Source organism: Calliphora vicina, chromosome 1 (assembly GCF_958450345.1).
Source record: "Calliphora vicina chromosome 1, idCalVici1.1, whole genome shotgun sequence".
Taxonomy (NCBI): Eukaryota; Metazoa; Arthropoda; class Insecta; order Diptera; family Calliphoridae; genus Calliphora; species Calliphora vicina.
The window spans coordinates 156641156-156659626 of NC_088780.1; the positions used below are offsets into that span (position 1 = coordinate 156641156).

Consider the following 18471-nt stretch of genomic DNA (forward strand, 5'->3'; position numbering starts at 1 on the left):
CCAAATGTACCCTCTCATTGTAAACCACTGTACTACTTTGCATTTATTATTGTAATAAAGGAGAAACAATAACAACAACATGATACTGCTATGGCAAACGAATAAATGTAACAGCATCACTAGCAACAACAAAAACAATAATAAACAACAACAACCAGCAACATATCTCCGACACACACACTCCCATGAGTTGTTGCTTTGTTTACAAGGAAAACGATGAGCAAAAAAAAAAGTAGGAATGAAACCAACAACAACAATTAAGAAAGATTCTTTCATTCTGTCTGTTGTTTGTGGATGCTGTTCGTATAAATTGTCTGACGTTCGGCTAAATGGTTGAAAGTAAATGGAAACTAAACAGTAAATTCAGTTGAGTTCGAGCTGCCATACGTAACGGTTGTTTTCAAATTGAAGTGAAATATTCCAATAAGTGAAAAATAATGTGAAAAAAAAATACAAAAACAAATGTAAGAAAAATACCAACAAAAAAATAAATATTGGAATCGTACGAAATAGTCTTGAGCAGACAAAAACAATACCAGATAATACCAATAAAAATAATATATAGACAGACACACATAAATTTACTGGTTTTTATTTGTTTGCTTGTATGAGCATGTATTACATTTAAATAAAACGAAAACTAGAATAACAGAAGCGCGCGAATTTTTTTGAAAACATAAAATATTGCAAAAAAAAGAAAAAGATTTATTAACGAGAGAACGACGACGTAAAATAACAACAAGATATTGTAACGGTAAAATATAAAATAGTAAATCAATTTATATTTTAGTTTGAGCCAGTGCAATAGTTAGTTGGTGGCTGTGTGTGAGTTTGTGCATGTTTTTGACTTGTTTGATTAAACTAACGTAACGTAATAAAACGGAAAACGGAAGTGCTTTGTACAATATTTGCAATAAACGTTATATGTGTGCAGTAGAGAATTGGTGAAAGTGTGAGTGAGTGCAATATTTTATGGACTTTTCAAGCAGCAATTTAAATTCCTTTACAAAATAATAACGCATTTTATTTCGTTTAAATAATACCTATTTGAACATTCAGTAAAGACAAGAATAAAGTTCAGCTTTTTAAGATCCAATTTAAACTGGTAAGTACATAAATACATACATACATAGTTATTTTTGCAGTGATTTTACATATTTTTCTTGGTTTCCTAATAAGTTTAATTAAATCAAATTATGTTTTGTTCTATATATAGTATAAATACTTTTTTTGTGGTATAAAAGTAATTTGTTATAATTTTCCAAAAAAAATACATAAATATAAAGGAAGATCGCATGTTGATACAAATGTGTGTGTGTTTTTGTGTGTCTGTTAGTGATACTGAAATTCTGATGATAGTATTATATTTATTTATTGTTATTTTTCATATTTAAGTCTTATCAGTTCTATGACCAACCATCCAACCATCCATATATTTAAACACACACTCATACATCCAATCAGTTGTACGTATTGGTACATATTTTCCTATTTGTTGTGTCAGTTTCATCAATAAATTCTTGACAATATACAATGCCACACAGTGGTGCAGTAACAAAAAAATATTAGCAGACAATTTAATTAGTGTTTAATACAGAAAAAACTTAAATTTGCTTTGTAAACAAAAAATTTTCGCACGGATTGAGTATTTCTTGGACAAAGATATTTAATTCTGCGAAAGTTGTATCAACCCTTAAGGTTTATTTCTCCATTCGAAAAGAACTGTAACTATAAAATGGATCTTGTTCATTTGCGACCCTGTAGAATATCTGGACCAATATTGAAGTGGTGACGATTTAGTGATCTCCCTCTTACATTTTGTGTATGTTGTAATTAACTTTCAGAAGCCCACAAATAATAAACGAACATATATGACACCTACCTTTGGAGTAGAAAAATAAAAAAAAAAATTTTAATTTTTTATCGTTTTGTTGTTTCCAATATATTAGCAATACATATCAATAAGTAATCAAGAATACGACAAAAAAATATAACTGCATCTAGAAAAATCTGCGAATTGGAACATTTTTTAAAGGGATCTTTAAACTAAAATAGAATATCGATATTTGGCCGTTGTATTTGAATATAAGAGGTACAGCGACAAATCTTGTGTTCCCTTTGCAAAAAGTGAAATACATATTTGTTTTTTATTACATTTTTATACCCTTCACCGTGAGCGGTAATGGTATACATATGTTTGTCATTCTGTTTGTAATTTCTACATTTACTATTTGGAATGTTATAGAATGCGTAGTCGATATATCCATCTCTGTCTGTCCGTCTGTATGTTGAAATCACCATTCCGCAGCCACCAAATAACTTACATACTACATGATTCATACATCAATATATCCACTATATAAAAATAAAGATTTTTATACCCTTCACCTTCGTGAGAAGGGTATATATAAGTTTGTAATTTCTACATTTTTCATTTCCGACCCTATAAAGAATATAGATAGCGGAGTCGATTAAGCCATGTCCGTCCGTCTGTCTGTTGAAATCAATTTTCTGAAGACCCCAGATATCTTCGGGATCCAAATCTTCAATAATTCTGTCAGACATGCTTTCGAGATGTTTGCTATTCAAAATCAGCAAAATCGGTCCATAAATAACGGAGATATGAGCAAAAAACCGGGACAACAACTATTTTTGATCTATATCTGGATTACTAAGTCATTAATATAGACAATATGGATATCTAATGATAGATATTTCAAAGTCCATTGCAACGATGTAGATAAGGCTATAGTAAGTTGGACCTACAATGGGTTAAAATCGGGGAAAATATTTTTTAACCCGAATTTTTTTTTCATAAAAACTTTTTTTTTGTCATACATTTTTTTAAAAAAAAAAAAAATTCAAAAATATTTTTTTAAAAAAATTTGGAAAAAAAACTTTTTTTAAAAATAATTAAAAAACAATTTAAAAAAAAAATTTTGAAAAACAATTTAAAAAAAATTAAATTTTGTTTACCTAAAAATATTTAAAAAAATTTATTTTAAAGTATAATTTGGTGAAGGGTATATAAGATTCGGCACAGCCGAATATAGCTCTCTTACTTGTTTTTTTAAATTTTGTTTACCTAAAAATATTTAAAATTTGTATTCTAAAGTATAATTTCCCAATAAGTATTTTACTGGAATTCAAGTTGAAAGCAAGTGTAATTCAAGCCTTGAATTATAGACATGCAATTGAATTACACTTTATTTCAATAGCATTCTTAAGTTAGAAGGAATCATAAATTCGAGACATATGTTTTTTGTTTTAAAATATTTATTTTTTTTCAAGTTTAAAACAAAATGTTCAAGTGCTTGAATTTTTGGGGCTTTGGTGCTTACTGGGTTGTTGAAAGGTATATAATAAACATTTTTTAAAAATTTGAGTTGGAAATATCTCAAAAACTGCACGCACGATTTTAAGACATATTTGTGTTCAAATCAAAAAAAGGGCACGAGTGTGATTTATAAATCTCACAAAATGAGGATCTGCAGAACAAAAGGTACTTTTTCGCATTTTTTTTAAATTTTTTTACTAAGTAAATGGGTTATAAAAAAATGTGTGCTTAACAAAACGTACAACACTAGTATAAAACGAAATATTAAAATTGTTTTATATCAAACATCCTTAACATTTAATGTAGTGACTTATGGCAGTTAGATGTATCTATTGATAAGTAAGAAACTTGTTACCATTTCCAGGTTAATGTAGTTTTTTAAGGGTCGAAATAAATAAAACTCATTTTCCCAAAAATTTGAAATGTGCGAAAAAGTACCTTTTGTTCTGCGGCTCCTCTAATATTGCCTTATTTTAATTATTGTCTGGTATTTTAAGTACCTTTAATTTGGTGTCAAATTTATTATATAGATAACATTTATAGTACCAAAATTATTAGGTTATAAAGCATATTTTCAGAAAAGAATCTTGATAATAGTTATTTTGTTATGCGTCTATAATATTAATTTTTAACCCCTTTTCCGTACTTTCGCCACTAGAGCATTAACTGGTTTTCAAAACCCGTAATTTCTAAATTCTGGGATTCAGAATCCAAACAAATACCGGGTTGTCGTGATTGACACCATAACTAGCAATAAAATTCTTCGTTGTTCTTATACTTACTGCAAAAAGTCCTTATTTAGGGCAAAAAAAAATTATGTGTTAATTTTCTAATAAAATGTATGATCCTAGTTAGAAAAATATAACGAAATTTGTTACTTCAAAATAATAATAATTATACACTATAATCCTTCTCTGCCTCTTTCCCAAACCACTGTACACGATGCGTTACATACAAAAATATTTATATTGAAGACCCTGTGTATGTTTGTGTTATATCTATGTGTGTGAATTGTTTATTATGGTGATTATAAATAAAGCTTATCTTTAAAACAATTTTGTTTATTTCAACTGTGAGTATGAGTTCTGTGCCTGCCTCCCTGACAGTCTGTCTGTCCATCTGTCCGTCAAGCTGTCATTCTATATGTTTTCAATAATGTACATATGCGAGTGTGTGTATAATGATGACTTTTCAAAACAAAAAAAGTATTTGCTCCCATCGAAATCTATGATACGAGATACGAAATATTGTCGCTGCGTCTTACAATTTAGCGTTCATCTATAAATAACAACGACACGTTTTTGTTGTTGTAGTTCTTTATATGTTGTCTACACTTCATTTTCATTTATTTTTTTATTTAGTTTGTTTTCATTTCAATACAATTCAATTCTGCACACATTAATTTAGATGCGTTGCGTTTTTGTTTTTTATAAAAAAGTTTTTTATTTTACTACACCATACTATTGTTATTTAAATGTTTGTGTGAGATTTAGTTTTTATAGCCTACACCACCATATTGGGGGAGGGTATTATGCGTTTGTGCTGATGTTTGTAACAACCAAAAATATTAGTTCAACACCCACCCACCTTAAATTACCGATTGACTTAGTATCACTGAGATGATTAAACGATGTCCGTTCTTCAACAGGTTGGAATTTTTAAAATATTTTTATAATTGAAATTAGTTCATTATTGCATCTAGTCCCCAATACAAATGTCCTCACGGAATAGGACTTTATCGGTCATAAATGTTTAATTTATTTAGGTACCTACACAAATTTCGGTATAAATAAGTTTTATAGTATGTACAAAATTGTATAATGATCGATCTATAATTAGTCATATCTCCCATATCCGTAAATCATTTTAACGAAAATAAATCTCTTAAAAATGTTGGTATCCACATAAAATACAACCAAATTTGTTGACAATCTAATGAATCGGTTGCACACATAGAAATTTTCGTTTCTAGCAACAGAAATTCAGTTGATAAAGAATAATTTCAGTTGATGCTACCAAAATTTTGTCACTCCTTTTAAAATTTTGTAGCCACAACTGAAGAATTCGGCCACTAAGGCAAAATCATTCGATTGATTATTAATTGCTATTAAGAATCTGTATTCTTTGTGTAGAAATAAATCACTAGACATAATTTCATGGCTATCGGTTCATAATTGGTCTTAATAGCACCCATAGAAGGAATACTGCCGAAAATCTTTTAGGGAAAAAAAATTGTTGAAATTTTAACAAAAAATTTGTTTGCTCATGATTGTAATAAACATAATCTAAGAGCAACATATTGGAATTTTCTCGTTGTATTTCTAGTTTCCTTCGTGGGGTGGGATGAAATAGGAATCCGCGCCTGAATAAGGGTAGTAATAGATCGGATTTGTTTCGAGAACTTCATATTGAGTTCTGCGGTCCCCCAGGGCTCTCTTCTTTCTCCTTTCCTTTTTTAATTTTCATGAATGATTTACTAACAATCACTTCAAATCCAATTAATTCTTTTGCGGATGAGAGTAATATCTATCACTCATATTCATTTGACAATAGACAAACTCTTTCTGAGATTAAACTCTCAAGAATGAATAAGGATGTCTGGATAAGTCGTGACCGTACAACAATCTCCAAATGGGGTGAACTGTACCGAGTTAATTTCAACGCACTCAAAACTGATTGACATCCAAACATTTCACCACAATCAATTCTTTATATGGGTAACGCAACTGTTGGAGTTTCAGATAATCTTTTGTTTCTAGAGACGACAATACAGTGTGACGTCCGTTGGTGCTTGGGTTTCTTGAGACGGTGTTGGACATATTTCTCCCCTTTCGAGCTTCTTCGTATATACATTAGCTTCATTCGTCCAAAAATGGAATATAATTTCCACATATGGGCCGGAGCTGCAAGGTCAAGGATGACTCTATAAATCGTGACCTTATAACAATCTCCAAATGGGTTGAACTGAAACGAGTTAATTTCAACGCACTCCAAACTCAGTGCTGCCTATTGGCACACAAATATCTTGAGATTTCACCACAATCAATTCTTCGTATGGGTAACGCAACTGTTGGAATTTCAGATAACCTTTTGATTCTAGGTACCAGATTACAGTGTGACGTCCGTTGGAATCGTAATATATTCGATGTTGCGAATGAAACTTTTAGGTGCTTGGGGTTGTTGAGACGATGTCGGACATATTTCTCCCCTTCCGACCTTATTCGTATATACACTAGCTTCATTCGACCAAAAATGGAATATAATTCTCACATATGGGTCAGAACTGCAAGGTCAAGCCTAGAGCTGCTGGAATGGTTTCAAAGAAGTGCCGTCGATCTTATAGGTGATGAAACTGTTACAAGGTTTATCAATATCACTGGTGTTAGAGGAATTAACATTAATTTGATGGAAGATGAACTCGAAGAACATGAGTTCCAAGTGAATGATGAAAGAGTTTATCATGCCAGGCCTAACTACCTGGCAGACATAAAGGATAATGAATTTTTCAAATGATTCCAGCTGTCGATGGCCACATTAAACAGCTGATTTATGTAAACATGTTGTTACTTGAAGGCAGGGTTCCCAATTTTACATCTATTTTGAGAGGTATTGCCATCTGAAAATAATGTTTTTGTCGGTATATTGAGAAAACCGAAATTGTTAACGGACAGTTTATAGGCCTAATAAATTTATGTCGACATTTAGTAACAGGCAGTTTTTCGATACATTGAGAAAACGGGCCTATGAGTACACATATGGAAACTTAACATTTAATGGTTATTTGTAAGTTAAAATAAATTGTTAACAGTAACTAAAATATTGTTAAAAATAAAATAACAATTATTTGTGTACGACAACAATATATTCAAAGCAGTTCTAGGAGCTTGTCCAGAACTAGTGATTTTACCGAGCCTTTAGGGTGACAGCTGATAGCTGGTCAAAATTAGTCAACGCAATGGATTCACTTACCCAGCTTACCTTACTAACCACCCAAAAGTGCAGTACAATATAAACGTTAAAGTGACTACAATCTAGATTACTAAGAGGCACTTAAGTGACAATTGTGTTTTCGCTAGATTACCTCGGGTGAATAAAGTAACCAATTGTCTTCTCTCTGCACTACAAAGAGCACATACGTGTCAAATGACCCAAAATATATAAATTGGAGTCAGTCATGTGATCAGACATTAGCGACAATTACTGTCTATGACTACTTGCTTAACTGCTGCGTTATTACAAAGAACACAGTGCCAAACCTGTATTTTTCTCTGCTTGTGATAGGGTATCATATGGTCGACTAAACCGACTATATTTTTGTACTTGCTTGTTAGTAGTACATCTGAATTACGACTATACTATGGTCGGCTAAACCGACTATATTGTCGTACTTGCTTGTTGTTTGTAGTAGTACATCTGACTTACGACTATGGTATGTTTAGTCTACTTTTTTAAATTTTTCTAGTATTTTACTTTGATCTTGGATTTTTATTTCTGTTTGAATTTTCTTTTCTTAATCAAAATCCATATAAAACACAGAAGAAAATGATGTTCTCTTTCTTCTTATTGTCTTTGTTGCTGTTGATATTGTTGTTGTTCTTGTTTTTGTTGTCGTCATTTTGATTGCATTTATAATTTCTTTCTTTTATTACGATTATTATTATTATTTTGCGGCTTTATAAAAGAGTGTAAAGAGCAGTATGCAGTTAAATAGTGTAAGAGTGCAATTACACCCTACGACGCTATGTATGTTTGTGCCAATGTCTGTGCGTTGTGTGTGGGAGATTAAGTAAGTGACACAGAGTGCCAGAGTATAATAAATATACTCTATTTATGTATAATGTATGTGTGGATGTGTGTGTATAATCAAAATGTATCATAATAAATTTTGTAAACAAAAACTAAAATTAAAACAACAGCAACAACAATAACAACAAACGTATAAAGAATTTTTTTCTTCCTCTTTGAACATTTTATTTATGGATATGCAAGTGAGTATGTTTTACTGGAACCGGAATAAATTTTCATATTCATTGTATTGTTTTTGTTTTTATTAAAATATGCAGATTTACATATGTGTTTGTAAACTAAGTATTACATACATCCATTCGCACATCCATATATACATAGATATTTCTGCATATATCCATGTATTTAATATACATATTTGTTTGCATAGTTTATGCATGCACTGGATTGTTAGTAAACATGACAATTATTTATTATTCTTTTTTATATGCAAAACAAAGGAATTTTCTTTATAAATTAAAAATAAAATGTTTGTGTTTGTAGGTATAGCTACATAGGTACTATGTTGGTGTATTTAAATAAAAATATTTATTTATAAATTTTAAATTGTTTTTAAATGCATATCTATACTCATGCTTGATATAATGTTTAACATTTAATGTTTTAGTTTCATTTATTATTGCTAGATTATTGAAATTCCATACAACAAAAAGATTAAGTATATAGGCAAGCAGGATTCTGTAGAAATAGTTTGCAAATATGGTTACAAATCTCTAGCAGGACATACATAAGTTTTCGAATATTCTTTGTGATAGTTGGTCAGAATCTTACAAAAAACATATGGGGGATTTCATGTCAAGTGAACCAACTTTTGAAATAGATGTCTTATGATCGGGATCAAATTTGCACCAAGGTTATTGGATAGTAATTCAGAAGCAATTTTTCAACAAGATCGTTCAAGAACTCTCTGAATTAGAGGAGGTCAAAAATTGACATTTTGGCCAAACTGGTATTGCATTCTTCTCATCTATTTAACTTATTACCTATTGTTCTTAGCAAAATGTATCCCAAATAGTTTAGATAGCTATTTCTTCAAACTTGCGAAAAAATTTTACTTTTTGACTTTCTTTCAAAATAGGCCCTTTTTTCTCAAAAAATACATATTTTCGTTGAAAATCTATTTGGTCGCTTAGTGGAACGCGAGTTAAATATCTATCAAAATAAATATTTTGTAACTCAAAACATACAATTTTTTTTTTCAAAATGGACCCTTTTTTTGCTCAAAATAATTCTTAGGTCTTTTGAGTAGAAAATAAATATTTTGTAACTCAAGACATACAATTTTTTACTTCTTTTTTCTAAATCTAACTTATTTTTCAAAATGCGTCATTTTTTAATTTTGTTTTTCGAACGATTGAAGAAATAGCTATCTAAACTATTTGGGACACATTTTTCTAAGAACAATAGGCAATAAGGGGTAAAATTTTGACCCCTTCTTGCTATCCAAAAGGACTAACCTTACAAATTACATCCCGATCGGAAGACATCGATTTCAAAAGTTGGTTCATTTAATATGGAATCCTCAATATAGCACATATAAAATTATCTTGGATTTTATAAAAAAAAAATATATTAAAGACTTTATTGTATTTCGAAATTTTGACGTTGTTATAGACAGATACGCTTAGAACGATTTGCATAAACAGCTTTCCATTCCCCCAAACTTACCAAATTATTTGATTAGAAAATAACGTTTGTACATAATTTTCAAAATATTTAATAAACCTATTCCATCTGATTCCTATATTTAATTTTATAGAACATTCAAAAAATACCATTTATATTAATTGATGAAGAGAATACAAAAAGTACCATTCGAATAAAGAAAAAGTACCAAAAATTCTCCCCCTAGAATTCGCACTCAGTTAGGATCATATATGCTAAATTTCATGTTACTAAGTTCATTGCTATGGAAAATTAAAAAAAGGTACCATTAGTATAAAGAAAAAGTACCATGAAGTATGCCATTGAATTTTTACTTACTTAGGACCATATACATAGGTTTAATTTCACATTTATAGATTAAAGAAAATTAAAAAAGTATTATTAGAAGAACGAAAAAGTACCTATAGTTCAGTTCTCATATTTTGGTACCAAAAGTTTATTTCATATTCCTAACTCTAACTTCACTCAGATACATATCAGCGATAAGTTAAATAATTTAAAATATTTTAAAAAAGTACCATTAGGAGAAAAGTACCAATTTCACTTTTGCTCCTTGAACATCCCTCAAGTTTGAAATTTAAGAAACACTTGATTTTGCCAAAATTGTTTGTGCTGCAGACATGTCTCAAACGATTAAAATTTGTGTTAATTTGTGATCAAGAAAAAATATGTTTAAAAAAAAGTATCATACTGTTTACCCGAATTTGGCCCAATATACTCGAGTTCCAAATAACACTCTGTTAGTTCATTTTTGTATGAATCCAGGATCTAATGTTAAACATTTAATAAAAATTGGCTTAATAATTTCAATTAAAATGTATTTTCCCGTTTTTAGCCCATTTTTGGTACCTTTTTTATCCCCATTGTGGGGTAAAATTTTATTCAAATAAATTTCTATATCGTGGTGGGAGCTCATAATAAAATATTCATGTCAATTTATAGAAAATCGCATTTTATGAAAAAAGTACCAAAAAATAAACACAATTTATATCCCTTAAGCGTTCGAATTTGCAAAAAAGACCAAATTCATTTTTGGTTTTTTTTTATAAGTAAAGAATCCGATTTAAAATTTGTTTCTATGTTTATTTGTTTTAAACATACATAGGTTGTTAAAAAAATTACCAAAATGTTGTTTTTACCCGAATTTTGAAAAAGTACCAGACACCTATCAGCATATTTTTCAAATGGAGTCACGTGCAATTTTAAGTTTTTCCGTATGTTTATTAGTTTTAAAGATATAAGGTTACCGAAATTACCCGTTTTTACCATTTTACCCTAAACGTTCAAATTTCCAAAAAATCCCATCTTATTCCTTCATTTTGGGGAGTTGAGAACCCAAAGTTAAAATTTCATGCTTTTAGCTTCAGATTGGCAAGACAAAAGTACAGCCCAGCCCCACTGTGCATCTGTTTAAAACCAATATGCTTTTTAAATATTCGTTAATGCTAAATTTTACTCACCCTGATTAAATACAAAATGGGTTGAATCTGTTTAAAATGCATAAATTTAAACACCACAATTTAAAATCACATTATACTTATTTATAAACAACAACAAAATTAATAAAAAAAAGTGCGTGCCACATTTTTTGTGTTGCTTTAAGCATTAAACAAGTGATAAGGCACGTTTAACGTGTCCTGTTTTAAGAATTTTGTGTGTTGGTGAGTGTATATCTGTGGAGTAGCTACTCCGGCTGCTGTTACTGGTTGTTGTTTATCTGGGCAAATACTCGTAAATATCGTTTTAATCACTAACTCCCTTATGATAAATAAATAAACACAAGAGGAAGAAACAAAAAAAAACCCAACAACAAGAAGGAGTAGCAGCAAAAAGAAAGAAAATGTTATAAAAGATAAGACCAAAAACAAAAATTGAAACAGCTCATCAATTTATTGCAAGTGCTGAAGTACGTGTAGTGAGTTGTTGCAACAAATAAACTTGATTGCTGGCTGTTTGTTAAACTTAAGAAGACAAAAAAATTATATAAAAACAACAACAATAACTATATAGACAATAAAGGCAATCGTTTTAAGATTTCAATGCAATCAAAGTCATCAGGTAACTTTTAGTTTATTGTGTTTTTTTATCTCCTCTTTTTGGGTTGATGCGTTGTTGTCGCTGCAGCTCGAGCATTGTCAGAAGAAATCAATTGAATGATTTCAATGTAAAGTCATTATTTATTGCATGCCACCAGCTATAGAAATAAAATGTTTCTTGTTTCTTTTTTTTTTTACCATTTTTTGTATTTTCTTAGTTTCTTTTTTATGTAATAGTTACTTGTACTGTGCGTGACTTTAGGTGATGTTTTTAGGGTATTGACAGTTCAAGAGGAAATTTGTAACAAATGTAACTTTTTTTTTAATAAAGTTTGAGATGCTGCAACCAAATATGTTGAAAATTGATTTTAAGAGCTGTATTTCCAAAAGTTGCAGTGGTGCTTTTGAAACATGATCTTATTGCTGCTAACGAAAAATAATATTGAAATTTGAACTATGTTAAACAAATTTGCGGAATATTGTATTCATAAAATAATTGTGAATAAATTCTTATTAAAATTTTTATAAAAATTCAAGTAGATTGGGATATTGTTTAAAATATTCTTATCAAATTCTCTGCGAGATGTTAAGTTTTCCCTAATTAATTTGCACATACACAACATAAAGTAGACATGTTCAGCCCAATTATGAATAAAAATTCCTAGATAGATTTTCCCTTTCCCATTTTTACTATTCAAATTCAATGTTAAAAATAAGGAAAGGGAAAAAAATCCCGGGTAATTTTTATTCATAATTGGGCTGATATGTATAATATATCAATGAATGAAGGGGACAATTGAAAAATTCATGGAATACTTTTTTGAAAAATATGACAAAAAGGCTTTTTATTGAGTTTTTGCGAAGATAACAGTTTTTTAAATTGAAATTAAATTATTATTTGTGAATATTTTTTAATGAAATATGCGTTTTTTTAATGGACCCGATGCCATCGGTATCAAAAATTTTAAATTTTTTTTCAATTAAAATATTTGATATAAAGTTTGCTCTTTAAAAAGTATAAGCTCCTTATACACATTCTTAGAATTTTTTTAGTTAACTTAAAAGGAAAAAAAGTTATTTTTTTTCAAAACAAACTAGCGAAACTAAATTTTTTTTAATTCAAGTGCATATAACCTTGGCGTCATTTATAACTTTTAAATTTAATTTTATAGACTTTTATACATATAATAGAAATGTATCCAAACCAGGTCCGAGGTTATCGGAACCCTTTACAAAATAATTAAGAACTCATTGGGCCATCTAAAATGGGTTACTATATTTTGATATCGATTATGCGATTTGAGAATGTTTGCCCTAAATTTCAATTTTACATAAAAAAATTGGCGTTTTTTGAATGGACCTGGTATCATCGGTATTAAATTTTTTTTCAATTAAAATACTTGACGTAAAGTTAGCTTTTCAAAAAGTATAAATTCCTTAAACATCTTCTTAGAAATTGTTTAGATAACTTAAAAGGAAAAAAGTTTTTTTTTTTTCAAAAAAAAATTAGGAAAAAATCGTTTTTTTTAATTAAAATTTTAAAAAATCTGACTTTTAAAAAATTCTTATTGCTGTTAGTCCAATAAGAGAAAAATGGAGAAAATCAGGAAATATTTGGACCCTCTGTTATTAAAAAAAAACTGTAGTAGGGTGGGTAAAAATTTTTAAAATTTAATTTTCAAATGCGAATATCTCCTAAGCTATAACAGATAATTGAGTTTCTTTCAGTGCTCGATGAGGAGATTCTATATATCGTCCCCACATTAAAACAATAGAGTATAAGCATATACACCATTATGCATAATAAGAATCTACATAACTGATTCTATATGTATGTGGTCAAAATTTGGTGAAATTCTACTTCCACAAAGTGGGTCAAAAGATCAATTGAAATATCACTTTTGTTCTAGATGTTTACTAACGCAAAAATTTTAAACTCAATTATTTCGAAATGCACTATTGTTAATACACTATTGTTTTATTAAGGGGACGATATTTTTTAAATCGCAACACAAACGATGAAATAGAATCGTTTAAAAATTTCACATACCCCAGGTGTCCAACTTTGGGAACTCCTGGCCGAGCCCCTGGTGGGCCCATGAGATCCAAATTCAAAACTTAAACTCAACAACACTTTCTCTTTGCAAATATCGAATTTCATTTAAATCGAACTAAGTGTTTAAAAGTTACATATTTTTGTCTCTCTTTTATTCCACAAAAGTGTACACACATGTAGTTTCCATGGATAAAATCCATGAATTAGGCTACGAAATACTCCCCCTTTCGTCTTATTCTCCTGATTTTGCACCGTGTGACTATTTCTTTTTTCCAAACCTGAAGAAATGTCTCGGCGGTCTGACTGACTGATTCATCATTGCACAGCCCAAACGACTGAAGGTAAAAGCATGAAATTTTAACTATACAAAACTATCCACTAGGATTTTCAAACGTTTAGGGTATAAAAAATGTTTAAAAACGGTTAAATTTGGTAACCTTATATCTCCAATACTAATAAATTAAAAAAAAAAGCTGACAGGTGTTTGGTACTTTTTTGAATTTTTTAGGGGATAAAACGGGTAAAAACTGTATTACTGTAAAAACTGTTAAACGAATAAACATAGAAACAAATTTTAAACCTCAGTCTATATACACTCAGGTCTCGTTTTATGCGATAGATGCGTTCCAAAAAAATCGCATAAATTGAATTCGCATAAAACGATACTCTAGCTTCATATAAAAACTAAAAATTCTGAAAAACCGCATAAATTCAAATTTTAATTACAAATCCAAAGCAAAATCGCATACAAAAAATCAACAAAAATATATTTATTTCATTTACTTAAACAGTAAAAACAAAAAACCTTTAAAAAAATAAACAAAAATATAATATTAATTCATTAAAACAGAAAATGATCAAAAAATAAGCTAAAACATTTTTTAAGGAAATTCTTTAAATATGTATGATCAATCTGAATGACTGAATAATTGTCGGCATAGTTTACGAATTGGTTCAACGTCACTTTCATCACTAGATGATATAATCATATCATCATATTGTAAAATATCATTTTCATCACTAGAATTTAAAAAAAACATCCAAAATTTTAAAATCAGTTAAAATTCAAAAAAAAAAATCGTTAATTTAAAAACCGCATAAATTTGAATCCGCATAAAACGAGACCTGAGTGTAATCACTTATAATAAAATAACAAATATAAATTTGGTACTTTTTGGAAATTCGAACCTTTAAGGGATAAAAATTGTGTTTATTTTTGGTACTTTTTTCATAAAATATTCTATAAATAGGCTCCTCGTCTTAGTCGGTTTCACCTGAAAGAGATTTCTTTTGTAGAGCTTTGTGAGAAGTAGCTAGAGAGGATTTACGTGTTCCCAGGCCAGTGGTGGCTTTGTGATGAAATGGCCGCAATACCTGCTCGAAAGCAGCGTCGCATATTTCGTAGGTGAGCGATGGTTTACATTCGAATGATGGACGTTTTTCTTTGTCTTCCATGAAAGCGGTGGTGGCTGCCAAAGCCATGGCGGTGGCGCTCAGCGAGACGGGACGTGGACTACGTTTGATGTCATCGATGGTGGCAGCTCCGCCTGAGGTAGTCGAACTGGCTAGAGCACGGCCGCTGTTGCGTCGGTGGGGTGAGGTCGTGGATGGTTCCCACCACGATATAGAAATTTATTTGAATAAAATTTTACCACCGCAATGGGGATAAAAAGGGTGGTAAAAATGGGAAAATACATTTTATTTGAAATTATTAAAACAATTTTGGTAATATTTTTTAACATTGGTTTCTGGATTCATATAAAAATTAACTAACAAAGTTTTATTTAGAACTCGAGTGCCAAGTTGGATATTGGTTTAACTCTGGGTAAACTGTTTGGTACTTTTTTTAAAACATATTTTTTCTTGGTCACATTAATTTAGATTTTAATCGCTTGAGACATGTCTGCAGCACAAACATTTTTGGCATAATCAAGTATATTTTAAATTTCAAACATGAGGGATGTTAAAGAATGAAAAGGGAAAATGGTACGTTTTTTAATATTTTAAATTATTTAACTTATCGACATTAAAGTTAGCTGATATGTATCAGAGTGAAGTTAAAATTAGGAATATGGAATAATATTTAGGTATCAAAATGTGAGAACTGAACTATAGGCACTTTTTCTATATTCTAATGGTACTTTTTGAACTTTCGGTAATAATGGACATAGAAATATGAAATTATGGTCCTATGTTAGTGGAAATTCAAGGGGATACTTCTTGGTAGTTTTTATTTAATCTTATGGTACTTTTTTGAATTTTATATAACAATGATAGATACGTTGGTACTTTTTCTTTATTCGAATTAATGAATAATGGAAAATAAACTTTATAAATAAGAGATATCCCCATTTTTTCAATATCTGGTTATCGTTTTTCGTAACGATAAACCTCCAATTAATATTTTTTTTGAATGAGAACTCTCAGTTTATCGTCACGATAAAAAATAATCAGAGATTGAGAAAATGGGGGATAAAGTTTATTTTGATTTCGAAAATGATAATAAGAATTAATTCTTTCGAACCTTTGCTTCATACTCTATAATACTTATATATCGTTAGCTTAGTGAGCAAATGTGTCAATTTTCCAATTTTAATGAACATTTAAATTTAACCACAAAACGTTAGAATAAGTTAAAATACAATTGGGGTATTCACACGGTCTACTATTTGGTCATAATGTCCTAATATATTATGATAGTTTAAACAAATTTTTTTTTTGTATTTTAAACAAACCAGTTCTAAACTAATAAGATTATTTGAACTATGTTTATTGTTTTGCCATAAAATAATACTTTTTTTGTTTAAAACACAACAACAACTATTATAGTATATTAGGGCAATATGACTAATAGCAGACCGTGTGAATACCTTATACAAATATTTAGTATTTTCTTCATGTTTACATTGTTATGCAAAAGTCCTAAGTCCATTTTTTAAAAATGTGTGCATCAAGCTAACGTTTTTCAGACGGACCAATATTAATTCTCATTTTTATTTGGCGATCATAATAAATTAATTTTAATTTAATTTTCACAAAAATATTACAAAATTAAAACATAAATTTAGCTCATACAATATTCCCAATTGATTTTTTTATTTTTCTCAACCGATTTTGTAACAATAGAAACCAGTATGTACTAATTTTTTGCTCCTTCACCATAATGTACGTAGTATTTAGTAGCTACGTGATGAAATCCCTAATGGAGTATGATTGTTATGGCGCTCAGTAGAAGTACAACCAACTAAGTACAATGCATTTTAATAATCAATGAAAATATAATCAAGATAAAAACATGGAAATGGAAATGGCAGCCAGCCGGAGAACGTACAAGGATAAGAAGAGAAGGAATCATTGTTTCTTAGAATGGTTACTGATGACAATGTTGATTTCAGATTATTCATTTAGAAGAACATTGAATAAAAGCAGCAAAAAAAGAAAATATAAAAAAAACATAACATTTAGAATACTAGGGAAGTAGAAACCATTGAAAGGGGGGTTTGTGAGCAAGAAATTATGTTTCATGGAGTTTAATATACAGTTTAGTAGCAGACCATAAAGTGTGTGTGAGTGTGTCTAACTGCAAAAGTTTTCGAAAATATGTTTTAAATTTGTTTCCTTTCATTTTTGCTTTGCCGAAATGTTGTGGTATTTAATTTTGAATTTATTGTCGTCTAAGTTTAAGTGAAACACAAACATGATTCCTTTTAAAGCAAAATTTCTATTCATGTTAACCATACCTCACACTCGCATACACACTCTGTCACTCACTCACTTAGTCAGTCATTCGTTCATTCATTTAGACTGTCAGTAATTTAAACAGACAGTGTAAAGTACTACATACATACATATTTACTATATGTACACTGGTTGACAATACAATGGAAACTTCTTCAAAAATTTAACTAATATATCAAAATCCCTAAAAATTCTTATGAAATTTGTATTTAGTTCCAAAATCATTAGTTCTAGAGCTACTATAACTAGAACCATTCTTTGATAACATCCATAGAACTAGTGATATTGCAACTACTTCTAGAACCCGCTCTGAGGATCAATATTGTAATTCTTAAGAAATTCTATAGATTTGTTCTAGATTAATTCTATAAAACAAATTCAAACTATTTCTGCACGGAGAATACTGATTCATAGTTTATTCTTCTTTATCAACTAATTTCTGTTGCTAGAACCGAAAAATTCTATATGTGCAACCGAATCATTCGATTGGCAACAAATTCGGTTGCACATATAGAATTTTTCGGTTCTAGCAACAGAAATTAGTTGATAAAGAAGAATTTTGGTTGAAGCAACCAAAATTTTGTCATTAAGATAGAATCATTCGATTGGACATAAATTCGGTTGCTATCACGAAACTGTTTTCTTTGTATGAAAGCACTTCATGCATCCACTGGAAAAAAACTTTTAATTTTGTTTTCTTCAAAAATTTTAATTGAAGAAACCCGCAATAAAAAATGTTCTTGTTTAATAACGATGAATAATTAAAATAGATATGATGGATTTGGTCGGATCAATTAGGTACTTTAAAAAATTTAAATATTGTGTACACCGAA

At 29.6% G+C, this 18471-nt stretch overlaps 1 protein-coding gene across 1 annotated transcript in view; it reads left to right on the plus strand.

Moving 5' to 3' along the window:
• The first annotated feature begins 367 nt into the window (after window positions 1-367).
• The window catches only part of tok (tolkin), a 99192-nt gene continuing 81088 nt past the window's right edge, over window positions 368-18471 (plus strand). The window contains exon 1 of the mRNA XM_065516352.1: window positions 368-1105. The gene's annotated coding sequence lies outside the window, so the exon portion shown is untranslated. The remainder of the gene's footprint in view (window positions 1106-18471) is intronic.